Genomic DNA, 27,790 nt, shown 5'->3' with positions numbered 1-27,790 from the left:
GGCGGGGGAGGGGGGGGGTGCGCAGGGAGGTTGTACATATTTCCAATAGGTTGTAAACCTACTGTTAACTAGACAGCACAGCTTTTATTTGGTATTTCTGAGAATGAATCATTTCCCTTCTCACAGTGGTTGAGTAGGGTTAGATGTGACTAAATCCCTCAAAAGCTTCTAGAAAAATGCTATCATTAACAGAAAATGTGTAGTAATAGCAAGTTTTAAGTTACTAAGACCATCCATCAGACATTAATCAGCACAGGAAGCCCTAAAGACCAAGGCCTGTAAGATAGGGCTGGAGGGAATTAACAACAGGAAATAATTCCATCAAAATATTTATTGAAGGCTCACTACATTTTACACACATTATTCATTTAATCTTCACAGTTATCTCTAGGAAGTAGTTACAAGGATCTCCTTTTAACAGATAGGGAAATTGAGGCTTAAAAATGTCAAAGACAAAATGTACTGGACAAGTAAGGGGCTAGTTTTATTCAGGCTATTGCAATAGGAAGAAGGTTCATTAACTAGGACTGTCTCAATGAAAGGGAAGGGGGTCTGGGGTTTTATAGGAGCAGGTAAACAGGGAATGGATCTAGGAGAGTTCTGGGAAGGGTGGAGATAGGTCAGAGGTCAGAGATGTTCTTTGTGAGATTAGCTGTTCCTAGAATACAAAAAAGGGTGAAGGGATTTTGAAGTACAAAAGGATAGGGGTACTTCTTAACCCTCAATGTTTTCTTCAGGCTCAAGTAAAATTCAATATTGACAAAAGGTTGAAGCACATGTTCAAAGTCAATTAGCCAGTAAGTGGCCCAGCTGGATGCAGACCCAGTCTGCCTGGTGCAATCTGTTCGGGATTTGTGGCCAGAACATCAGTTTCTGTAAAAAGAGAGATTAAGTGCTCTTCAGCCAGGAAAAGCCAGGCCAGGGAAGACTCCAGAGAGCATGTTTCAGATATAGTTATCCCATGAGCATATATGGAATCACAGAGTTGAGTTCTAATTAAATAGCTCTAGGACCAGTCTTTGAAGAACCCAACAAACCAAGGTCCAGGCTGAGGGTCCCAGGCTGGGAAAGTTCCAGGCTCCCTGTTGGCCAAGAGAACAACCAGGAACTGTCAAAGACACTGAGGTAGAAGCTGCCTGAGCTCTCCCTCCACTTTAGATACCCCTCTGGTCTTGCACAGCCAGCTGGGCGCAAATGCAGGGAGCCAGAGACAGGTCTGTTCCACCTCTAAGGGGCTCTTCAGGTGATCCTAGTGGCTAACTTGGCCGAACAACTAGCTGCCTTATATTAATTAGCCATCATTCTCATGGACTCATTAAGCAAGTTCAGGGACCTTTATTGCTTTGTGGACTGAAGGGTGAAATCAAAATGAGTTTTTTACACTTGTGCAGCTTAATAATTAAAAAGTCAGAAAGGCAGTTCTGTGCTTTCTAACTTGTGGGGCCTCATAAACTTTCCCTTGGGCTGCTAATGGCAATATCCTCTCATTTACTGCGTATTGATTGAGCACCCACGATATGCTAACCACTGACACAGGCTATTCAGTGAATAAAACAGATAAATATCCTTTCACTTCTGCGGCCTGCAAGCTAGTGGAGTAAAGAGATAATGAATACAGTAAATAAGTCCATTATGGAGAATGATAAAACATGATATGTGCTTTAGAACAAAGCATTTTAGATAGGGTGGTCAGTTGAGAAGTTGACATGTGACCAAAGACTTGAAGGTGAGAGAGTGAGCCTTGCAGATGTAGAGGGAAGGATACTTTGGACAGAGGTCAGATCCAATACAAAGGCCCTGAAGTGGGAGTGTGCCTGGTATTTTCAAGGGGCAGCAAAAAGGGCTGGCTGGAGCAGAAGGAAGGAAGAACATGATAGAGAGGCCAGAGAAATGATGGGGGCAGATGATACAGGACCTTAGAAGCCTTTAGAAGGGCTTTTGCTTTTACTCCGAATGAAATGGGAACTTGAACATTTGTTATCATCATATTACTAGAACTATTGTTCTTATTTGCCTACTCTTGGGGGTAAAGGCTTGAGTCCTTTTGGAGTCACAGGGGATGCAGGACACCAACCAGAAATAAGAATGCCAAAGTCTGGATGTCAGTCCGGGACATCAGTAAGAGAATTTGGGGTCAGGAACAAAGATATCAGTGTGATATGAACCTGAGGGAACAAAAAGAAGAGGCCAGAATTGTAGGACTTGGTTCAATATCTCTACCTCTGGGAAGCCTTCACTGCTGTGTCTCCCAGTGAAAGGTGGGGACTCTTTCTTTGGGTTCCCATGGCACGTAGGACTTGCCCCATCATAGCATCAATCCATTCTGTTGTATTTATCTGTCTGTCTGTCTGTGAATATTCCTTCATAAACTCAGCTTTTAAGGTTAGGGTTCCTGTCTTAATTATTTTTTTTCCAGAGAAAAAAATCAGTGAATGATTGATGAATGAATGTTCCCTGTGAGTTGTTGAGTGCTCACTCTGTGCTTGGTATCATCTCTGCATTTTATATGCATTAACCCATTTCATTTTCCCAGTAACTCTCAGAAATAAAGACTATTACTATCCCACTCTACTGATGAGTAAATTGAGTTTCAAAAAAGTTAAGTAACTTGTTCAAAGTTACTCAGTAAGTAAAGAAGCCATAATTTCAACCTAGGCTATCAGAGTTCAGAGCTGTGCTATAAACCATTACAAGGTGGCTGGCTAGAAGATGGGTGAACAGGTGGATGGGTGGATGAATAGAACAAGTCAGAATTATGATGCAAAGTTTGAATTAGTGTTTCCAGAAGTTAGCAAGGATGGAGGACATATTAAAATGTACACTTATTGTTAATAATTCAATAGTGAACAAAAGCCCAGGAAGCTGAAATTATCTGCCTACTATTGAAAGGAAAAATGAGGAGGAATGTGAAATGCAGAAAGGGTAGAAAAGTAATAATTCACCTGGATTTTTACCAGATGCACCAAAAATTCTCCCTTTGGCCCCTTGGCTCTCTAGGAAGCTCAGTCCCAGACTCTGGAACTGGCTTGGTGGCCATCCCTGCTGACATAGGGAACAAGGATGGGAGGTTATACCAAGAAAGCTCTCAGAGGAGATGAGGTTTTTTCTTTTTCTTTCCTTTTTTTTTTTTTTTTTTGAGTTATAATTTACCTACAGTGATATGCACCAGTCTTAAGTGTTACAATTCAATGGGTTTTGACAGATAAGGTGAAATTTTGAGTTGAGCCTTGGAAGAATGAACAGCAGGCCAAAGGTCAGGAGTACCTAGCACGTGCAAACGGCATGGAGAGCTAAAAGAGCAGTAAGTCCCTCCTCGTGGCAGTAGTTTGTTCCAAGAACAACATGCATTTTGGATGTGACCAGTAGATAAGTGTGGAGGAGAGTCCACAGATATGCATGTCAGAGAGAGGAAACTAGTTTACAATGCAGAGTTTTGTTGCGGTTTGCGTGTAAAACCTTAACTCCCAATAGGGAGACCTCTCTGTCTTTTGCTTTCTCTTTGGAATTCTTTGATTACTTCCATTTCACCTTCTTTACTTATGCATAGTGCTATTCCATATCCAAAAAGCCTCAGGTGGTACTCTTTACCTGTCACCAGTCCAACCTACTATATTAACCCTTACATGGCCATACAGCTGCCTTTTCAATTTCTGACAGTACAGAGCTGTTTATCCTTGAGGATGTGGATATATACATCAGCTGCATTCGGGATTGCTATTTACAGGCTGTGGATAAGGACACCATTCAAAAGTTACAAGCCATTTACAGTGTAAACACATCAGCCCCCAAAGGGAAGAGCCATCCCAAACACAATGAGAGCTGATGAACCAATTGACTCTGGTTCAGTTATTCAATTCATGAGTGCTTTCTATCTACCTGGCATGCACCCCTTCCCTCCCATGTTTACTCATCTTTTTTCTCTGAGGTCTTTTCTGGCTATGCCATTTGAAATCCCACACTACCGCAGACAGATTTCCTATGGACATTTCTCTGCTTAGCTTTTTCTTAGCACACAATCTACCATCACAGTCTACCAGCATACTTATTTTACTTATTTATTGTCTATCTTCATCACTAAAACACAAGCTCCCAGGAGGCAGGTGTCTTTGTTTAACTGCTGTTTCTGCAGTATCTTGATCATACTAGGCACTTACAAATATTTGTTGAATGAATGGATGATGCTAGGTTCTGCTAAGAACACAGACGCTGTGAACTAGAGGCACATTATCTATGATGGACATAGACCCATAACTCAGAGAACATTGGAAATAAATGAATGAAAAGTGAATGAAAGCAGAAGGTTCAAAATCACTAATAGAAGCCCAAATAGCCTGCTTTAAGCTAGTTAACCATCTTATAAATTTGACTGCCTTAACCAAATTCCTGAACATTTCTTTAAAAGGCACAGATAATGTAGCTACCTCCTTTTTAAAAGCAGAGCATAATTATAGATACTTAGACTTCAGAAAGTATTTACAGGTTCTATTTGCCTATTTTTAGAAACACTGTGCTCTTTGCAGATCTGAAGAAATGAACTTTTATGACATTCAAAACATAGGGGAATTAAACCCAGAGATACAGATAACTAAAATTTTGAATATTATAATCGTACATATTGGGAAATGGTGTGCAGACTTCATTAACATGTGAGAGCTTTTAACATCCTTCTTCTAGTTCTTTTATCCTGGACTGAACTCTCAGTTCTTAGGATTAATTGAATTTGAGTCTTCTCCACCTAAATTTTAACAAATACTTCATTGGATATGCAGATTGTGACAAGGTTTATTTAGTGTTAAAAATGCATTTTTATTCATTAGAAAAACTCAGTTAAGTCTGTTTTTTTTTTTTCTGAGATAAAATAAAATTTAAGTGAAATATACCCATCTGTCTAAAGGGTTTTTTTTTCTCATGGTAAAGCTTTAAAATGTAATGTTTATGAGTAATTATTACCTTTCTTCTCTTGGATTTATGGCTGATTTTCCCTTAAATGTCAAATCAGAAAGCCCTGTGCTACAACTTGATAAAGACTCTGCAAATGCTCAACTTTTGTCTTTTTCTTCATTGACCTTGTCAGTGACTTTTCAAATGTTGTTCGGGATTCACGAAATAGTGCACATGGATTCTGAGGACGGTGCAAGGTATGCGCCCCTGGAGCACTGATGCTTCTATTATTATAGCATTTATACTTATGTTTCTGGTATGGATTAACAAATATTCATAATGAATAAAATGTAAAAATGAAAAAAATGTAAGTTCACTCTTTCATTCAACACCTATTTTATTGAGTACTCACTAAATACTAGGAATAATGTTAGGTAGGGGATTGTAGCTGTGAACAAAGCAGATATAGACCCAGTCCCAATAGAATTTACATTCTCGTGAGAGCAAAGATAATAAATAGGAGAACAGATAAATGAGCAACATAATTGTATTTATTTTTTTTTTAATTTTTTTTGTTAACGTTTATTTATTTTTGAGACAGAGACAGAGCATGAACGGGGGAGGGGCAGAGAGAGAGGGAGACACAGAATGGGAAGCAGGCTCCAGGCTCTGAGCCATCAGCCCAGAGCCCAACGCGGGGCTCGAACTCACGGACCGTGAGATCATGACCTGAGCTGAAGTCGGATGCTTAACCTACTGAGCCACCCAGGTGCCCCAATAATTTTAAATAGAAGAGTAGCACTCTAAACAAAATCAAACAGCATGATGTGATGGAGTGACAAGGTAGGGCCAAAGTGATTTTAGACAGGGTAGGGGGTGCTTAGGGCTGTCCTCTCTGAGAAGGAGACATACAAACTGAGACTTGAATGACAAGAATAAAATGAGTCTAGACTAGAAAGATGTGCTGAGAAGATAACTTGTAACTCTTAGCATTCCATGGCTGGCAAATCACCATCAATTATCCAATCTGATTTTTATTCTTCCTCAACATGTACCTGCTGCTCTAGCCAGGTGTATGCAGAGTGACCTTACCCTTCCATGGAGGTGACATATTCTTCATCAGCCCCAAATCATCTTTCTCAAACCCCAAAGGTTTAGATGTCTCTTACCCGTGAATCCTATTGTTTCTTAAACGATAAAATAAAAGTGGGGAGAGGAAACGTTTTGTGGCATTGTTTGGCATCTGGGGAAAACCACTCATGCACCCGATGCACCTTCATCCTGGTGGGAAGAAAGTAGAGTTTTGTGTGAGGAGGACCCTGACAAAGATACAAACATGAATGTGAGCTTTTGGACACAGTGACCAGCCAGTTGAGGCACCAATATGTGAATTTCTAGTGGATGATCATTTGGTACATTGTGTTGACCCATTTGAGATCTGATCAAACCCCATAGGAAGATTCCTGTGCTTATTTCCGGGCAGGGGGGTGGGGGTGGGGTGGGGAGGGCTTCTGGCAGCAGAAACTTAAGACTGTGTGTTACAGCCAGCTAGGAAGGAATGTTTCTGAACCTGCCACCCAGATTCTGCAGCAACACTGTCAGTGAGTTCCAGGAGCCTTCTATATATATATATATATATATATATATATATATATATTTTTTTTTTTTTTTTTTTTTTTTTTTTTAACATTTATTTATTTTTGAGACAGAGAGAGACAGAGCATGAACGGGGGAGGGGCAGAGAGAGAGGGAGACACAGAATGGGAAGCAGGCTCCAGGCTCTGAGCCATCAGCCCAGAGCCCGACGCGGGGCTCGAACTCACGGACCGCGAGATCGTGACCTGAGCTGAAGTCGGACGCTTAACCAACTGAGCCACCCAGGCGCCCCTAGGAGCCTTCTAACAATAAGTGTCCCCCTGCCATGTTTCTCCTGCTTCTAATTCTATAATTCTAGAATGTTCAAACCTCTTCAATTTGCCCATGCAAATACCATCCATCATTCACAGCCAGTTTTTCCTTAATGCCTATTCCTGTAACTCTGGCTTCTCTGAGGCCCTGCTGGGCTCAGCATATCACTCTCAGAGTCTCTGATTTAGTAGGTTAGTAATTTTTTTTAATAATGTTTGGATTACAGGTCTTTGACCTCATTATTTAAGTTTGTTCCTAGGTATTTTATTATTTTTGGTACAATTATAAATGAGATTTTAAAAAATGTATTTATTTAAATTCAAGTTAGTTAACATACAGTGTAGTATTGGTTCCAGGAGTAGAACCCAGTGATTCATCAGTTACGTATAACATTCAGTGCTCATCCCAACAAATGCCCTCCTTAATGCCCATCACCCATTTAGCCCATCCCTACAGTGGGATTTTTTTTTTAATTTCTCTGTCTGCTACTTCATTATTAGTCTATAAAAACACAGCAGATTTCTATATATTAGTTTCATATCTAATGACTTTCACAGTGATATCTGTAACTTTACTCAATTCATTTATCAGTTCTAGTAGTTTTGGGTAGAGCCTTTAGGGTTTTTGAAAAATAGTATCATGTCATCTGCAAATAGTGAAAGTTTTACTTCTTCCTTACCAATTGGATGCCATTTATTTATTTCTGTATTTCTGTATTTATTATTTTATTTTATATTATATTCTGTCTGATTGCTGTGGCTAGGACTTCCAATACTATGCTGAATGAATACATCGGTATTCTTATAAAGCACTTCTCCCAGAGTTTATGATCAGCCTGGTCCAAGAACTTACTTTCCGTCTAAAGGAGACTCAAGAGGAAAGGGAAAGAAGGTAGACAAGTGGGAAAGAAACAGGGCTGGTCCTCTGCAGTCTTTGGTTCTTTGGTAACCACAGAGAGAGACCTTCTCAATTTAGATGAAACTGGTCTTTCTAGTTCAAGGATACCATTCTCAGTGTAGAAGATTCTCAAACTTTAGGAGGCAGAAGAATCACCCAGGCAGCTTGCTACAAATGCAGATTTCTAGGGATCAGTCCCAGAGATCCTCATTCAGTTAATCTGGTGAGGCCTCAGGAATCTGCATTTATAACTAGCACCACCCACTCCCAAGTCTTTAGGATCTTGCTTACCTCCTGACATTTTGAGAAACACTTGCATAATGGAAAGTAGGGGACCATTACTTACCTCTGCCTTCTTCCTTGTGTGACAGGGCACTCTATTTTTTTTTAACGTTTTATTTTATTTTTGAGACAGAGAGAGACAGAGCATGAACGGGGGAGGGTCAGAGAGAGGGAGACACAGAATTGGAAACAGGCTCCAGGTTCTGAGCTGTCGGCACAGAGCCCGATGCGGGGCTTGATCTCCCGGACTGCAAGATCATGACCTGAGCCGAAGTCGGAAGCTCAACGGACTGAGCCACCCAGGCGCCCCAGGGCACTCTATTTTAAGATGGGGTCCTAACATTCTCATTCATCTAACAAACATTTACTTAAGCCAAGTACCATACAAGGAATAGAGAATAGAGCCATAACAATATTTGGGACTTACTTATACTAAAAAATTATCCCTTGTTTGTCTGAAATTCATATTTCACTGGGCAGTATTTTATCCGACAATGCTAGGTAGCAGGGGATAGGAGGAGTTGTTGCAGGTTAGGTCCTCTGGCAAGCAGAGTCTGAGATGGAGTTTAGTGTGCAGGATTTTTACTAGGAAGTGCCTTTGAGATCAACACACATGGAAGCAGGCGGGGAGGTGGGGAGATGAAAGCTGAACTGGGTTAAGAAAGAAGGTGAACTGAGATAGGCCCCACAGCCTCAACCAATCCTAAAGGCAACCAAATGTATCCAAGTTGTCCCACACTGTGTTGAAATGGCTAGGACTTTATACCCCTGCTTCCTCCCATCATGGGGTATAAGCTGCCTAGGAAAAATGTGGCCTTAGGCAAGGCAGCTCTCTATAGCTGAGGCTGACCCTGAAGGAGCTGACAACTGAAGTTTCTTTGCTGACAACACTCCCAGCAACCATAAAAATCCTTCCCTGAAGGAAGACCTGGGATTCACCATCCCCATTACTACAGACTTTGAGATCTAGTAATGATCCCACTGGTTTCAGTCATTCAAATGTGGACGTTAAAAATTAATGTGATCTTGTTTTATACTTGAGAAATTGTAACATCTGGCTATAGTGATTAAATTTCTTTGGCAGGAAGCCCCTGGCCTATAGTCATAGATTACCGTTGGCTTTTTCAGGCTGGTTCATAGTATGACATTTTTGTAGACACCAACTTTTAAACTCCTACAGCCCAGAAAATAGGTTTCTGAAGAATGAATGTGTGATTCGTAGTGAAATCTCTCAAGGTTTAAGGAACAGAACTGATAAGAAGCTGGAATCAGTGGCTAATCATGGGGTGATGAACACTTCCAATTTCTATAACCCAAGTGGGTATAAAGCATGACCAGTTTATTCAATACTGTCTTAGGGTTGTCTCGTCTCCCATTCGTTATTCATTCATTCATTCATTCATTCATCCAACAAGTATCAATTGACTTTGTTCATAGAAATGAGGGCTCTTATTCCCCACATAGCAGAATTTCTGCAAGCTTTCCATTAGTACAATTTGAGTAAAGAATGAAAGGCTCTTCTTGTTATAAGCACTTTTTTAAAGTGTATTTATTTATTTTTGAGAGAGAGAGCATGAGCACAAGTGGGGGAGGGGAGAGAGAGAGGGAGAGAGAGAATTCCAAAGAAGCTCTACACTGTCAGCATGGAGACTGATATGGGGGCTCAAACTCACAAACTGTGAGATCATGACCTGAGCTGAAATCAAGAGTTGGAGGTTTAACCAACTGAGCCACTCAGGCACCCCCCTCTTTTTTTTTTTTTAATGTTTAATGTTTATTTTTGAGAGACAGAGAGAGAGAGAGAGAGAGAAAGACAGAGTGCAAGTAGGGGAGGGCAAAGAGAAAGGGAGGCACAGAATCTGAAGCAGGCTCCAGGCTCTGAGCTGTCAGCACAGAGCCCAACATAGGGCTCAAACTCATGAACTATGAGATCATGACCTGAGCAACTGAAGTCGGACGCTTAACCGACTGAGCCACCCTGGTGCCCCCCACATTTTTTAAAACACTTTTTTTCCTTCTTGTTATTGATGTGTTCAGTTTTTTTGTTTTTTAAAAATATCTTCCAATGCCTCATTTGTTTTTCCTTGAGTTAGGCATCAAGGCCTTTTTTTCTTTTATATATATAATTTATTTAAGAAACACTGGCTCCCATAGCAACTTCAAAGGTTAACAGTACATGTAAGCCAGAGGAATTTTCAGAAAACTGTTTATGATAGAATCACCAGGTCTTCAAAAAAAAAATGCTTAAAACCTTTAAAAGCTGCTTAATACTGTGAGACACACACACACACACACACACACACACACACACACACACACAGAGAATTGGCTGATGGTGAAATGTGGGATTTTCTGCATTCTAGCGTCTTATTACAGGGTAGGAATGAGACAGAATTCCCTGAGAGAGATGGGTACATACCATGGTAGGGAATATAGGACTAGAGAAAAAAGGTGTAGTCCCTAGCAAGAGTGAGAATAGTACTTTTCTGCTTCAAAGTTTCAAGGGAGCCTCTTGGAGAGCTGGAGCTCTTCATCTCTGTCAGATGTTAGGAAAATGCATTATGATTGGTTACCATGTCTCTGACTTTATAGAGGGAGAATAGAGGCTAAGAGAAAAATGATACTTGGGAGATCAAAGGCCAAGAAGAATAGAAAGTAGAGAAAGAAGATGGCATGGCCATGAAAATGTACCACCTGTATTTTCTATTGTGAAGAAAAAATTGCCTGGCTGGCCACAACCTCTGTGCCACTAGATCCACTGCCACCATTAAGTTGAGTCCTGATTCCCGGGATGCTCCCTCCAATGATTAAGCATGGCAGAGGGACTAAGGAAGCCCATCTATCAAGAGGACCATGACTTTGGCTTAAAGACTCCACATCAGCTTGCCCAAGACTCTTCCTTCCCAATCTTCCTTCCTTTCTAGTTTTTAAAATTAAACAATCCATCTTCTCATTATTGAGTTATAAGAGTTCTTTATATATTCTGGATATAAGTCCTTGGTCCTATATATGCATGTGAATATTTTATCACATGGCTTATTTATTCCCACGAACAGTGCACAAGGGTTTTCTTTTCTTCACATCCATGCCATCATTTGTTATCTCCTGTCTTTTTGATGATGGCTATTTTAACAGGCATGAGATGATATCTCAATGAATGCCACTCTTTCTTAATTATGTTTCATTTTATATTAAGTTTTAAAATCAAGTAATGTGAGTCCTCCAACCTTGTTTTTTTCTTTCAAAATGATTTTGGCTCTTCTAGGTTTTTGCATTTCTATATGAGTTTTAGGAACAAGTTATCAATTCCTATAGTAAAGTTTATTAGGACTTTGATTGGGATTGAGTCTATAGTTCAATTTGGGGAGAAATGATATATATATATGTTTCTGTCCCTGGTTCCTGGCACAGGGGTCCTAAAACCTCGTAATTTCCTCAGTGTTAAGAGCACAAGTAGCATCTTCTGTTGTAATATTTAGTCTTTGGTCCTGGTTCCCGACAAAGAGCTCCTAAATCCCTTGGGATTCCCTGGGTGATAGGAATGTTTTTGTCCTAATGAGGTGACTCTTGGTGGGTTCCTAGATGGCTTCAGGATGTCTGCTGGTCACTAAAAAGATGTAGCCACAATTAGAAGCTTTGAGCTTTCATCTCCACTCCCCATTCTCTGAGAAAGAGGGAGGAGCTAGAGATTGAGCTAAGATCAATCATGTGTACACAATACAACCTCCACAAAAATCCAAAAAGTACAGGGGTTGGAGAGCCTCTAGGCTGGTGAACCCAGGAAGGGTGGCACATCCCAACTCCATGGAGCAGAAGCTCCTACATTTGGGACACTTCCAGACTTCCTCCCATGTATCTCTTCATCTGGATGTTCATCTGTGTCTTTTATCATATTTTTTTATTATATAATAAACTAGTAAACATAATAAGTGTTTCCCTGACTTCTGTGACCTGTTCTAGCAAATTATAAAATCTGAAAAGGAAGTCATGGGAACCCTAATATACAGATATACTGTATATATACAGATATATACAGATATACTTTTGGTTGTTGATCAAAAGTATAAAAGACAACATGGGATCTACAATAGTATCTGAAGTGGGATGGTCTTGTGGGACTGAGCCCTTAACTTGTAGGATATAATGCTAACTTCAGGCAGACAGTGCTGAGTTGAGCTGTAGGACACCCAGCTTGTGTTGGAGAGTTGGTGGGTGTAGGTTTGTTACCCACACTTCTACCCAACACTGTCAGAAGAGTTGTGAGTATGAGAGGAAAGGAGAAACAAGAAGTTTTATAGACAAGAAGTCTATAGTTCAGTCTGGGGAGAACTGACATCTTAACAATATTGAGTCTTCCCGTACATGAACATGGTATATCTCTCTATTTTGGATTGTAGGTTTAAACACAAGTTTTATTCCCGTGTTTCATATGTCTTTTTCAGGGGTTCCAATGGACCCTTCATTTTCTTTGTCTTCCATTTCAACCACTTTCTCTCTGAATCTTTTTACTTCTTTCTTTATTTCATTTTTGTTTTCTTATTTTCTTGTTTTTCTTCCACTCCTCAATACTCTTTATTAAAACTTCATTTGAGGGGCACCTGGGTGGTGCAGTTGGGTAAGCATCTGAGACCTCGACTCTTGGCTTAGGTCATGATCTCACAGTTAGTGGGTTCGAGCCCCACATTGGGCTCTGCGTTGATGGCATGGAGCCTGCCTGGGATTCTGTCTGTCCTTCTCTCTCCCCCTCATCTGCTTGTGTGCTCTCTCTCTTTCTCTCAAAATAAATAAATAAACTTAAAAAAACAAGAACAACTTCATTTGAGTCTATTCTCCATTGGGTACTTATAATGTAGCTTTCATTCCTAACATGAATATGCATTTTCTTTCCTGACTTCAATCTCTCTCTCTCTTTCTCTCTCCACCTATCACTTTGTCCATTTCTATTTTTGGATTTTGAATTTCTGATTTAAGGTCATTTTTCATATTTCCAAATGCTTGTTTGAGGATATTAATTCTGTTTGGAATTTTGTGTTTTGTGGTTGCTTTGTGGGTGTTTTTTGGTAAAAATTTTGTCCAGCTGAGGTGTTTTTATTCTAATTTCTAATTTTTTTTCCTCCCCCTTGGAGTCACTTTGTGTGGATTTATGATACTTCATTTCATTTCATGGATTTAGAGAAATTTGCCATTCCTAGTTCAAGATCACCCTCTTCTGTCAATGTAGTGAAGTACAGTTCCTTTAAGGGCTGCTTTTATTTTTAAGTTTGGAGGGTGCATATATATATATTTTAATGTTTATTTATTTTTGAGACAGAGAGAGAGACAGAGTGAGAGCACATACAAATGGGGTAGGGGCAGAAAGAGGGGGCAAAGAATCTGAAGCAGGCTCTGCGCCGACAGAAGAAAAGTCCAATGTGGGGCTTGAACTCATAAACTGTGAGATCATGACTTAAGCTAAAGTTGGAAGCTTAACTGACTGAGCTACCCAGGCACCCCAAGGGTGGATAATTTTTTAATGTTCTTTTCATTATTTACCTATTCCAATTTTATAATGTCCTATTCTGATTTTATTGATGTTACCTTATTTTATTTCTTTGAAGATTTCAGACAGATTCATTTCAAATTTCTTTTCAGATTCTTGTATCTCTCTCACCTCAGGGTGTAAATCTCTCCTTTGTGACTACTTTTCATTGTGCTATGTGTGTTTTGAAACTTTTTTCTGGAAAGCTCATATTGTGTAGGAATTTTCTCCCATACATCCCTCTTCTGTGAGGTAGTTTCTTAGCTGCCTTAGCCTTGATCTCATGGGTTGACCAGACTCAACCCAGGTCATATATTTGTAGTTCAGCTCAGAGCTCCCCATTTCTGGAGTGACAATTCTCCACAATTCACATGGTACAGACCAGAAGGAGACTCTGCTGTGGACTCTGGCCCTGAGTAGGTAATGGTGTTTCTACTACAATTCTAGATGCATGGATGGAGCTATGTCATCCACTGTTCTTGGGTGGGAAGCCCAGCTCAGGTTCTTGTTACAGAAGGTGCATTCAGACTTTCCTTAGGAGGTGTTTAATTGTCTGGCTCCAGTCCCACCTTTGGTTCCCGTGACTTGACACTTTGCTTATTGTTTAAATTTTCTTTCTGTTTTGAGCCACTGAGATTTTTCTCTTGTGTTTTGACAGTAGTGTATGAATATATATCTTAATATCTCATCTCTCATTCTTATGGATTTGGAGTACAGGAAAGAGGATTTTGAGTATATTTACTTTGAGAACTTTATCCAGAGGTTTTTATGCCTTTTCAAAAGTGAGAATGACAATATGTATCTAAACTAAAAAAAAAAAAATCCTTTGATCCAGTAATTCTGCTTCTGAAAATCTTACTTGAGGGGGTTGTCCAAAAGGTAGGGAAAAAAAGCTTCATGCATGCACAAAGACATTTGGTTATTAAAATATGGATATATTATAAATATTTCTTAAGAACTGGGAAATATTTCATAAATATATTCACTCAATGTAATATTTTGCCAATACCAAAAATATTAATTTACAAAGAATGTGCAATATAAAAATGTTTTTTATAATGCAAGAGAAAAATTATTTTCAGCTATCTTTTGTTGTTTTATACAGGTGTACTTAAAAAAAAAGCATAGAAAGATAGAAAGAAGAATGGAAAGAAACTACACCAAAATGATAAAAGTGATCATCTTTTGGTGACTTTTTATTTTATTTTCTATATTTCCAAAATTTCATGTTATGTGTATAAATCATTTTTATAATAGAAAATGACCTAAATAAATATGTTGTCAAGAAGCTGAATGATAGAAGAATGAAATTTTAAGTAGGAATGCTTTCATGATTATAAAGAATGGATTGGCCATATAATAATTGATTATAAAACATGGTTCTGATGGCCACAAGCCAGAGGAAGCTTTGTGGTATGGGATTATTGGTTGTGATCAGATTGCTTTTTGGTAGCCCAAGTTGGAGATACAGAGCAAGGAGGTAGGACTAGGAGGGGACGACAGATGGCAAGAACCTACAGTTTGCAGGCAACCGGTCAGGATCCAGGCTCTGATGGGGGAAAGAACAACTGGGAGATGACTACTGTGGGAGCCAGTTGGCAGGAGGCATAATGGGAAGCCAACATTTATTGAAGGGTTCCTAAGTTTGGACCAGGCACTATTTGGACACTGAAAATGGAGATGACTAAGATGGACACAGTTTTTACCCTCATGAAACTGAGGGCATGGACAGTCAAATTTTGTTTGGATAGTAAACATTTTAGGTTCATGAAGCCACAAAATCGGTGTCAGAACTACTCAGCTCTTCCACAGACAATAGTCAATGAATGGCCATGGCTGAGTTCCAATAAAACTTAATTTACAAAAATAGATGGTAGCTGGATTTGGACAATGGGACATCATTTTGCCAACTCTGATTTGGGGAAGACAGACAGCCAACAAATCAACATCACCATTAGATTGTGATCATTATCAGGAAGGAAATAAAGAGGGTGATGTGATAATAAATTACTAGGGTGTCCCACTTAATATGTTATCTTTCACTGGGTTGTGACATTCATACAATAAAGCACACAAATTTCAAGATAATGTAGAATGTACTTAGCACCCCAGAACTGAGTTCCAAAGGATCAGAATGATTTGTCCAACCAAAGATCTGGTCAAGGAAAACATTCCAGGCAGAAGGGAAAGCAAGAGCAAGATCCGGAGGCAAGACAAGGCCTGGCATTTTCCAGGAACAGAAAAGGGTTCCACGTGGCTGAATAACAGTGGGTGAGTCATAGATGGAGTGAGATGTGTGGGTAGAGGAAAATCCTGCAGAACTTACAGGCCATAGTGAGCATTTTGTGTCTTATTCTCAATGTAATGAGATAGCCAGTGGAAGGTTTTAAACCAAATAACATGATCTGATTGAAGTTTTAAGGTGATGTGTGAACCAATTTCTTGTCTTCTGTTTGGTCTTTTCCATAGTGGTGTTTGGTTAGGGCTGGAGCTGAGGTGGCATGAGTGAGAAACATCCATCAAAGTCATTACCGTTGCTGAACCATAGGCATTGATTTTTTGTAAAACACTTTGTTGAAATGTTGCTGTGACAGGATTTACTGATACCTGCCACCTAACTGGTGGAGGCTTTAAGAGTTGTGCATTAACCGTAGACAAGGGACTGACAAAGTGCCAGCAGGGAGCTCAGAGGTGGGGTCAACAGGTACAGGTGCAGATCGGCAGGAACAACCAGCAGCTGCAAGAAAGATTAGTGAGGTCAGGGTGGAGGCCCCAGGTGAGGCTGGAGGAGGCGCCATAACACACAACTAACACCCTGGAAAAGACAGTGTGATGTTGCAGGAACCAGAGAGGTCTGGTTTGATTGTGTGTGGCTTTGTTCGGATTTGATTGTTTGAAGGCTTTGTGTAGGGAATAGAGAATATTCTATGATGATGAGGAGAGAGGAAAGCAAGAAGGAATGGAGTGTGGGTTGATAATTACAGAGAAAGTAACCATTTAGTGTTTAGATCCTCCCTCCCTTTTCTCCTTCTTTGCCTCTCTCCTTTCTTTGTTTTGTTTTTAAGTTTCTTTATTTATTTATTTTGAGAGAGAGAGAAAGTGCATGCGCACCTACGCACACATGTGAGGGAGGGGCAAAGAGAGAGGGAGAGAGAATCCCAAGCAGGCTCTGCACTGTTCGCGCAGAGCCCGATGTGGGGCTCGAACTCACGAACACTGAGATCATGACCTGAGCTGAAACAGATGCTTGTGGGACTGAGCCACCCAAGCGCCCCTCTCTCCTTTCTTTTTTAAATATATAGGGGATGAGAGAACAAGATGATATTTAATTAGTGGGTACCACCTTATTAGGGTTGCCATGGAACACAAACCTACTAAGATATTATTTGCTGTTTATCTGACATTGGAAATTAACTGTATTTGTATTTGTTAAATGTGGCCATTCCGTCCTTATGGCGTTGGTTTTTCCACTTCAGCCTCAGTAGGGGAATCTCTGGGAGGACAGCTGCCACCAGGAGGCAGCCGGGTGCTTTGTGGACTCTGGATGACTGCAGTCTCTGGGAGTGTACCTTCGTTTCTATTCCATCCTTCCCCACCTCACCCCCGGCTCAGCCGTGACTTTCTACTGTTCACTCCTAATCTTGCTTTGTTAAAGTAGCTAAACTCTAGAAACGTTTAAAAACCCTTTCTAAATGTAAAAAGAATCCATGGTGTAACATACATCCTGCCTTCCTAGTTAATTGCAGTTACAAATTAATTCTTTCTTCCTTTAAAAACCTGAATTTAGCTTAAAAGTTCCTGTCACTCACTCATTGACCTGGGTGCCCCTCCCCTCCCCTCCCCGCATTCCCTCCTGCCCTCTATCTGTACTGGCTCTTTGCTCCCTTTCTCCCCACCCTTTCCTTCCTCTGCTTGTCACCATGGTTACATGGGGACCTGTTTCTGTGGTGCCCTCTTCCATAGCTTGCTTCTGAGGTAATTTCCCCAGTGAATTCCAGCTCCTCTCAATTATCTCTGCCCTCATCTTCCTCCAATGAAGAAAAAAATCAGGGAGAGAGAGAGATTGGAAATCCCAGCTGCTCAGATATCAAAATTCTATCTGTAACCAGGAGATTTTCTCCAGGTAATGTTACCTCTTTATTTGGTTTTCCTTTTTTGGGAGGAAAAGCCATTCTTGTCCCCATGCCTCTTACTCGGCTGTCATCCTAAATCCACATGTAACATTTAATTAATTAAGTGCCTTTTGGCCTTGAGGCTATAATAACACCCAGCAATTGTCTTCTTCTTTAAATGCCTCCAATTCTGGAAGTTAAAAGGGTCCCTTCAGGACAGAAAAAAGGAACCAAACCAAGAACACTGGCTCTGTCATGTGGGGGAGGCCTCAGTGTGTAAAGCATCAGCCTGGTCAGTCTAGGTCCCAGTGAGAGGTTTTGCAGGACAGCCTTGAACTGTGTCATGAGGTGGTAAAACTAAAGGTCCCCAGAAGAAGAAACTTTGCAAGAGAGATGGAGTGGAAAAGTCTCCAACAGTTTTCAAGCAGCAAAAATGATTCTAAAAAGCCCTAGGTACAATAACACAGAAGCAGAGATGAGAAACAGCAGAGTTTTGGTTAAGTATCTGGCTTTTGATTTGCTCGGTTTTTGGTACACTGAGATTCTGTGAGTTAGGTAATTTTCCATGCTCCTCATGCACTACAGGATAACCTACTCAAATTATGCAAATGATCACTGCAAGGAAGAGGCAGAATTGTGTTAGTGTCTTCTGTAATTCTATTGAAACTATGATTCGTAATGTCCATTCTCAAAGAAGACTTGCACCAAATGAACAATGGTACAACAACATGTTTTTTAATGTCATGAAAGGCTGTAACCCACAGAAATACTTAGAATCCCCATGTCCTCACCCACCCACTCCCCTTCCACAGCTGCTTCTGGGCCTCTCTCTTCTAAAACACAGATTTGAACATCCTCCTTCAGCCTGCCCTGTGAGTTTCTTTATGTTATTTTTTCAGTACGGCTTCATGAGAGTCCCCAAAACAGGACCCTGCTGGGAGAAGCGTGGGAAAGGAAGAAACAGAATAGAAAAAAGCAGAACCTTCTTTAGCTCATAGGGCCAGGGGAAGGGCTGAAAATACATTGACATCAACATTTTTACCTGATTAGACTTACATTTTTGATAACAAAATTAGCCGTAATTTCCTTTAAGCATCTGAGCATCTACCCACACTCATTGGGACAATCATCATAATAGCAATAATTCTTAGTGGTATGCCCTACTTGACCCTCCTCTACTCGTGAAGTTTAAGGAGTCTTGCTGTGTTCAAGGACAGTAAAATTCAACTATACTGAGTCATCTCTGGCTTAACCAAAGAAGAAAGGGAGGATGAAACAGGTCCTCTCTTTGTGTGTATTGCCCATTGCCCATACTCACTACCCTCTGATTAAGAACACTGACCTTCTGGAGAAGAAAACGGAGGGCAAGAGATCTACTGGGAAGATGAGAGCAAAGTGTTTATAGTATGTGTCTTTGTTGTGGAGGTGGTGGACATTGGTGGCACAAGCAATGCAATGGTAAATCTGTTAGGGCATAGGGAAGGATGGTGGCTGTTACAGGCTGAATTTAATGAATTGTTTATATCTTGATTGAGTCATTAGACATTTATGTTCTAGTCTTTAGCTCTGTGTGATTTAAATTGCTTTTCTGACTGTTCCTCTTGGGATGAGCAGCCTTTGGAAGATTAATTTTCCAGGAGGCAGGCCAGTGGATTGATTTCAGGGAAAGAATATCATCAATGGGAAGGAAATCTCTTTCCCCAAACCTCCTTTCCCACTTTAGCTGTACCTTTTCTAGGGACTACCCTGTGTCGTCCTGGTCTCCTGGAGCACAGATGTTCACAGTAGTGGCCACAGGGTCACTGGAGCCACCTGCACAAGTAATCTGGTTCTGCTGCCCTCTGCTGGCCACAGTGGTCATGTTCGGCTTGTTAACCATCGGTCATGTCCCTCTCCCCCAGGAGGCTGCAATTCTTACCCTTCAACTCTTCTTCCTCCACAATTCACAGTAAGAACCAAACCGTCTTATTATTAAGGAAGGTGGCATGGGGCCAGGTTGCAGCTTCCACATAGAGTTTATCTAACATGTCTGAGTGAATGATTCTGGCACCCATCACAATGGATAATGGGTTATTTCTGGGAAAGGCCCTGAAATATGTGCAGGAAATGTCTGAGCTCATCAAATATGCCCTGACTCATTCAATTTGTTATCAACGGTGATATCTCTTGACGTTGCCCCCGCATATTATGATAGTTTCTATTTGGGGGCCTCTAAACACAAAGCCACTTTTTGTAGCATAATAATAGTTATTATTATTATTATGATTCATCTGCTAGAGCATCCTTGAAGCAGTACCTGAGCACTGCAGAAATCTCAAATCTCAGCATCAGGTTGACCTTTTAAACTGAAAGTAAAGGGGAGAAGATTTGGAAAGATGCTGATGGAGGTGAAATCAAGCATCCTGGGGATAAAGGAGACTGGGTTTAGATAGCCCAATGTGCTGGGTTACCAGGAACCAGTATACCTGCCAGATTTTATAGTATATTGTAGACCTCCTCAGAATCTTAGGCTGGCCCCTCTGGCCCTTCTTAGCACACTAATGCAGTACTTCTGGGAGGATCCACCTACCATGTAACCTTTCTTCTTTGTCATGGAAGAACCTTTTGGCAGATGTGTGTATATAAAAGTGGTCTGCACTTTGCCCCTACACCAGTGTAAATATTATAAACATGACCATCTGGCTCATATCATTGATGACTCCAGGGCATACTGGACTCAGATTAGGAGGACAAGATAGTAAAATCTTCATCAAACCAACAGTGACATCTCCAAGAGATGGCTGAGGTGGGGTGGGGGGAGCTTAGGCCCTTTTAAGCTCCATTTTGGGGAAAACTTCCCTTTAAAAAAGTTATCCACGTATTAAATGCAAATAGTTCTTAAGAATTGGGAATGTGAAGTGGATAGAATCGATTCAATGCGGTTCTGGACCAGGCTATGGAGCAGGTAAATAAGCTAAAAGAGAAGGGCAATAAGGCCCTGAGAGCTGGCAACATTGATGATACATTATAGTGCTGTTCTAAAGCAATTAAGTTAGATCCCCAGAACCACATGCTCTATAGCAATTGCTCAGTGGCCTATGCCAGAAAGCTTATGAGGATGGTTATAAAACCATTGACTTAAAGCCTGATGGAGGCAAGGGCTATTCACGAAAAGCAGCAGCTCTTGAGTTCTTAAACCGATTTGAAGAAGCCAAGTGAACCTATAAAGAAGGTTGAGAACATTAAGCAAATAATCTCAGCTGAAAGAGGGCTTACAGAATATGGAGGCCCAGGTGGCAGAGAGGAGGTTCCATGAACCCTTTCAACATATCCAATCTGTATCAGAAGTTGGAGAGTGATCCCAGGACAAAGACAATGCTCACTGATCCTACCTACCAGGAAATGATAGAGCAGCTGTGAAACAAGCCATCTGACCTGGGCATGAAACTGCAAGATCCCCAGGTCATGAAGACTCTCAGTGTCCTCCTGGGAGTCGATCGGGACAGTATGGATGAGGAGGAGGAAGGTGCAATACCTCCACCATTACCTCCTCCCAAAAAGGATACCAAGCCAGAGCCAATGGAAGAAGATCTTCCAGAGAATAAGAAGCAGGCACTGAAAAAGAAGGAGCTGGGGAATGAGTCCTACACGAAGAAAGACTTTGATACAGCCTTGAAGCACTACGACAGAGCCAGGGACCTGGACCCCACCAACAGGACTTACATGACCAATCAAGCATCTGTGTACTTCGAGAAGGGCGACTACAGTAAATGCCTAGAGCTTTGTGAGAAGGCCATCAAAGTGGAGTGAGAAAATCAAGAAGAATATCGACAGATTGCCAAAGCTTATGCTCGAGTTGGCAACGCCTACTTCAAAGAAGAAAAGTACAAGGATGCCACCCATTTCTATAACAAGTCTTTGGCAGAGCACTGAACCCCAGATGTGCTCAAGAAATGCCAACAGGCAGGAGTACTGGGGTGGCTCAGTCAGTTAAGCATCTGACTTGGGCTCAGGTCATGATCTCACGGTTTGTGAGTTCAAGCCCTGTGTTGTGCTCTGTGCTGACAGCTCAGAGCCTGGAGCCTGCTTCTGATCCTGTGTCTCCCTCTCTCTCTGCCCCTCCCTTGCTCGTACTCTGTCTCTCTCTCTCTCTCTCTCCCTCAAAAATAAATAAACATTAAAAAAAAAAAAAGAAACGCCAACAAGCAGAGAAAGGAGCAAAGGTGACTGACCTATAGAGGAGAAGAACAAAGGCAATGAATGTTTTCAGAAAGGGAGGATCCCCAGACTGTGAAGCATTATACAGAAGCCATCAAATGGAACCCAAGGGATTCCAAATTGTACAGCAATCAAGCTGCCTGCTACACCAAACTCCTGGAGTCTCAGCTAGTGCTCAGGGACTGTAAGGAATGTGTCCAGCTAGAGCCAACCTCCATCAAGTGTTTCACAGGGAAAGCATCTGCCCTAGAAGAGATGAAGAACTACAGGAAAACCGTGGATGTCTACCAGAAAGCCTTAGAACTGGATGCCAACTGTAAGGAGGCTGCAGACAGTTACCAACACCATATGATGGCCCAGCACAACTGACACCACATACCAGAGGTGCAGCAGGTAATGAGTGACCCCGCCATGCAGCTTATCCTGGAACAGATGCAGAAGGACCCCCAGGTACTCAGCACATAAAGAATCCTGTAACGCACAAAAGATCCGAGAGCTGGTGAATGTGTGGGTCTGATCACAATTCAGTGATGATTTGCCCATCATCCCTTTCCTTTGCCCACCTGTGAACAGAGGAGCTGGGGCCACAGTGAGCAGTACAGAACAGAGGGGAGAATAGGGGAAGGTGAACAACTTCTATTTATATAGACCTATGTGGAAGGTAGAGAGACTCTCACTCACGTTCCTCATATTGAGGCTGCCTCTGGGCCCTCCCAGCCCATGCATGGTCTCTCCTGTGGCCCTTGGGTTCCATGTTCCCTTCCCTACCCTCAGTCGCTGTCTTAGCTGCTCTCCCATAGTTGGTTATTTTTTATTTGGGACAGTTCGTATGTATGGGGAGGGGAGGGTGTTCTTCCGGACCTCAGGTCCCAACTATCTTCACATTGTTAACTCCACATGCCCTTCTCCAATAAAACAAGCCAGCCAGGCATGGTTGTAAAATTTAAAAAAAAGGGTGGGGGGAAAATGAAAATAGTTTTTAAAAATCAGATAAAGAATTCCAAAACCAGTTGTAGCAGTCATGCATACTTTGCCATGGCTCTTTTCCCCTCTGATGTAGTAATGCCCCGTTTGGTGGCTATCTCATCAATGCACGCATCCGTGTATGCAGATTGTGATGACTTGGAACTGTGCTGTCAGTAATGTGAACAAGAAATAAGTCTTTATTGTTTTAAGCCAGTAGTATTTGAGTGCCACCAAAGTATGACCAAATAACCCACCTTATCCTGACTGATAACAATCAGTATAAGTACATCAATGTAAGTCAATCACTAGGGTTCTGATTGCAGAGAGACCTGGTTTGAACCCTGGTTCTGCTGTCTGTTAGCTACATGCCTTGGGCAGGCTTCTGTACCTCTCTGAACTTCCATTTTTTTCTTAAGAAAATGCTGAGAATAATAACATTGGTGCAAGGTTGAATGGCTAAATACATATGAAATAGCATATGTTCTGCACATAGTAAGTGTTCAATAAATGGTAGCTATTATCATTATTGCCTTCAATCATTAACAATATTTTTAGCCCAATTTTTTTAAAGTTTATTTGTTTTGAGAGAGAGAGACTCAGAACATGTGTGTGTGTGTGTGTGTGTGTGTGTGTGTGTGTGTGTGTGAGAGAGAGAGAGAGAGAGAGAGAGAGAGAGAGAGAATCCCAAGCTGACTCTGCATTGTCAGTGCAGAGTGTGATAGCCTATTTTTTTTAAGGTTTATTTATTTATTTTGAGAGAGAGAGAGCACATGCACATGCGCATGTGAGTAGGGGCAGGGACAGAGAGAGAGAGGGAGAGAATCCAAAGCAGGCTCCATGTGTTTAGTGGGCAGAGCCCAGCATCAGGCTTGACCCCACCAGCCATGAGATCATGACCTGAGCTGAAATCAAGAGTCTAACATTTAACTGACTAAGCCACCCAGGCACCTTCTAGCCTACTAATCATAAGTATGCAGGCCATGCAAAGACAGGAGGAATGTGTGTGAGCCAGCATAGTTATTAAAGTAGATGGAATACTGCCTTTTAGAAAATACAAAAAGGGGTAAGTTCTTCAAGCTCTGTGGTGAAAATATGTACACATATGACTATTTTGTGATGGGGAGGGGGGTTATATTTGGTCTTTTAAAATAGTATCTTTGCTTGTTCACACTCCATTCACAGAACAAGCCCTCTTTACTAAAACTTAGCGAATTCTGTGCTAAAAATATTCCATTCCCATTTGGTGCAATGAAATGTCATATCCATTAAACACCAACATACCAAATGCTGCTTATAGACTCTTAAGCCAGCAAACCCAAGTCAACAGGAAATTGTGATCAACCTCAGCTTGTTCATACTATACATATTAACAGATTATTTTGGAGAATTATCTAAGGCTTAATTGTTATCTTACAGCTATCTTAGAATTATAACTCATGTACTCCAACCAACTTTTAAAGAAAAGAAATTGTGACCCAGGGAGTGAAAGTGACTTCTCAAGGTCACAAAACTATAAAGGTGGTTGTATTGGGCCAAGATCTCCAAACTTACAAGCTATTCCCTACCCCCCATTATAACAGAAAGTTACAGATTTTTCAGAGCTGAAAGACCTTTAGTTTGACCTGACTCAGTTCCAATATCTTATAGAAAAAACTGAGGCCAAAGGAGACTCGGTGTCTTGGTTTCGGGAAATATTTAAAGCTAGTACATTCTACAGCTTTTGGCCAACTTTTGTAACCACAGGCTTGGTGTTCCTGACATGCCACGGTCAGTAAAATGTGGTTATTTAGAGCAGGGGCCCAGTTAGTAGACTGGTGATGGATTAGCAACATCACAATCACCTAAGGAATGTTTAAAAATAAAAATTCCTAAGTCCTGTTCTTTGAAGATTCACTTTCAGTGGCTCTGAGGTGGGGTCCCAGGAACCTGTGTAGTTAGTTTGCTTTCTGGGTGATTCTGGGGGAAAACCAGGTCAGGGAACCGTTATTAACAAAAGTCAGTGTTTTATGTCATTCTCTTCTCTGCAGAGATTGATCTATGATAATTTCCAGCTAATGCCTAGTTACCGGTGGAAAAACTAAGTCAGGAAAAGTCCTGAGCAGTAGGGAGCCTCTAAGGTGTTAATCTTCAAGCCAACCTCAAGGTGATTAGAGTAAGGAGAGAGCTGCCCTTGCCAGGTGAAGATTGATCTGAAACGGAAGCACATCCAGGGGAACAAAAAGTGATCTAGGAATGCTTGATCTCATCTTCCAGGGATGGGTGGCCACTAAATCAGAATTGGCAGCCTGACTTCACTTGGGAAAACATCATTCTGAAACAGAGGATATCAGTTTAAATATTTTAAAACAGAATGTTTGTGAGAACACCATTTAAAAATGTATATAGAAATTGTTACAGTGAATCATCATGAATAATAGACAAAGATGGGAGATTATATTTTGTCAAGTTTTGCAAAATAAGAGCTGGAAGGACTCTTTGAAACCTTTTAGTGAAGGGATTCTAGAAACATCAAAGGGTGTAGCTTCTTCCCTAGGAACTCTGGCTCTCTAAACTCAGATTCTTGATAGAGACCACACCTCCTGCTGATGACTTTTGTTGTTTTGTCTGTTCAGCATCTTTTCTTTCTTTTTAATAGCATTACAGTTTTACTTTTGGGAATCACCCTTACCTCACTGTCATTGCACATGGTTCTCACCCACAGGTTCCAACAGTGGGCATATGACCCAAGCTTGGCCAATCAGAGCCTTCTATCCTTAGCCAAAAAAATTGCTTCAGGGATGGGCACTGGGCCAATGAGCCTCAGCCCCAAACTTTTGCTACAACTACTGGAAAAGGAACACTGTCTTTCAACTGGGCATGGCTACTGGCAAGATGTCATGTTGGAGCTGCTGATGGGTATCTCTCCTCCATGAAAGGAGAGACTGGCTTAGAAAGAAGTCAACAATAGAGTCAGAGGAAAACATTTATGAAAGTATCACCTGAGTAACTGGTAATGTTTCTGAAGCTATATGTATTTTCATATTTAAACTAGTTTAGTTGGATTTCAGCAATTTATAACCAAAAGAATCCTGACCATTATTTCCCCTCAGGGATCGGAGCCTGGGTGGTGAAACAATGATTAATTAATTTGTCTAAGGTCATAGAACTAGTAAGTAGCCACAGTGATATGCAAACGCGGATCTGCCTGAGTCTAAAACACATGTTGTTAATCACTATGTCTGCGGCTCTAAAGAGAGGAATATTCTGGTCACGAAATAGGATAGATTTACAGGCAAAAGTCCAGAAAACGTGGGTCATGTTTCACTTCTCCTTTAGATACTGTAGAACTTACTGATGCCTCTTTTATTGTTTTTACATGCTGCCTTTTAGAAATAAACTCCAGAGGCATGTACATTGTTTAAAAGGAGGGAGAACTTCTTGCTCATTTTGTTTCCTTCATATCATTTTTCATAGCACTTTGCATATAGTAGCTGTTCAATAAATGTTTTCTATCAAATTGAGCTTGTTGTGTCCATGGGTATAAATACCAATCAGTAGTCCTAGGTTACTTGGAACATTCAAGGTTCTTGATTGGGGTGTCTTCTGTAGTTTACACAGTCCTGAATTTTCAATTTTTAATATGTATTTTGTCTTTAAGCACTTCATAGCATGCCATGATGTCATTGATGGATACTATCCAAAACGAATCTTGACTTTCCTTCTTAACTGGCTATATGGGCAAGTTACTTAGCTTTTCTAAGACTAAGCTCTCTCATTTGTAAAACAATGCTATTATTACAGAATCCTAGAAGATGGAATGACAGTACAGATAAAGCATTTAATATAGTGCCTGGCTCAGGGGTACCTGGGTTGCTCAGTCGGTTGAGCGTCCGACTTCGGCTCAGGTCATGATCTCATGGTTCATGAGTTCAAGCCGTGCGTCAGGCTCTGTGCTGTCAGTTCAGATCCTGGAGCCTGCTTCAGATTCTGTGTCTCCCTCTCTTTCTGCCCCTCCCCCACTCATTCTCTGTCTCTCTCTGTCTCTCAGAAAATGAATAAACGTTAAAAAAATTTTTTTTAAATATAGTGCCTGGCTCATCGTAAGTACTCAATAAGTGCCACCTATTATTATAATGAAATTAAAATGTTAAAATATAAATCATAATACTGAATTAAAATGTTAAAATTCCTAAAGTTTTTTTAAGAACTGTTAAATATGTGTGGGTGGACAGCGTTAAGGGAATGAAGGACAAAGGACAGTTGTCCTGGGATCTGGCACTGTTGGAAGGACTAATTTCTGGGACACAGTTTTGCTGAGAATTATTGTTAAAAGCTTCAGCTGGGGAAGATGCTCCCTTTGAGGCATCTCTGAGTAGTGCTGACCATGGATATGGATCCCTCTTGGGGATAAAAATTTCAAAGGGCATAGACTTTCTGAAAGTGTTAATATCAAGCCTCGTGTTCTTTGGGTCTCTATGGATTAATTAAATTAGTTCCAGTCCTTCATTTTTGTGGATCAGGTTTTAGGTAGATTTGCCTAAGGGTTTACTCAGGAAATAAATTGTTTGAATAAGGATTTACTCAGGAAATAAATTGTGTTTCTTTTACCTTCCAGACCACGCCAGTTACCCCTAGGAAGCAGGTGGGCCTGTACAGGTGTGTTCTTTTGGGGTAATCCATGGCCAGGATTACTTATTTATTTGTTTGTTTGTTTGTTTGTTTGTTTGCTTAAATTTACATCTAAGTTAATTAGCATATAGTGCAATAATGATTTCAGGAATAGAATCCAGTGATTCATCCCCTACTATAACACCCAGTGCTCATCCCAGCAGGTGTCTTCTTTAATGCCCCTTGCCCATTTAGCCCATTCCCTCCATCCCCCACAACCCGTCCAGCAACCCTCAGTTTGCTCTCTATATTGAAGAGTCTCTTATGTTTTCCATGGCCAGGATTCTTTGTGAGACTGGGAATTTGCTGTAGGGGATGAGGCCACTTCTCAGATATGCAAAACAGGGAGGCTGAAGCTGGTAGGCTTAAAGCCATTTCATTT

At 41.0% G+C, this 27,790-nt stretch overlaps 1 pseudogene; it reads left to right on the top strand.

The window, feature by feature from the left end:
- The first annotated feature begins 20,533 nt into the window (after positions 1-20,533).
- On the top strand, positions 20,534-22,260 carry LOC102948906 (annotated as a pseudogene).
- Positions 22,261-27,790: the final 5,530 nt, after the last annotated feature.

This window comes from Panthera tigris, chromosome D2, assembly GCF_018350195.1.
Source record: "Panthera tigris isolate Pti1 chromosome D2, P.tigris_Pti1_mat1.1, whole genome shotgun sequence".
Classification (NCBI taxonomy): Eukaryota; Metazoa; Chordata; class Mammalia; order Carnivora; family Felidae; genus Panthera; species Panthera tigris.
The sequence above is the reverse complement of the archived record's forward strand: the minus strand, read 5'-3'. Positions and strand labels throughout refer to the sequence as shown.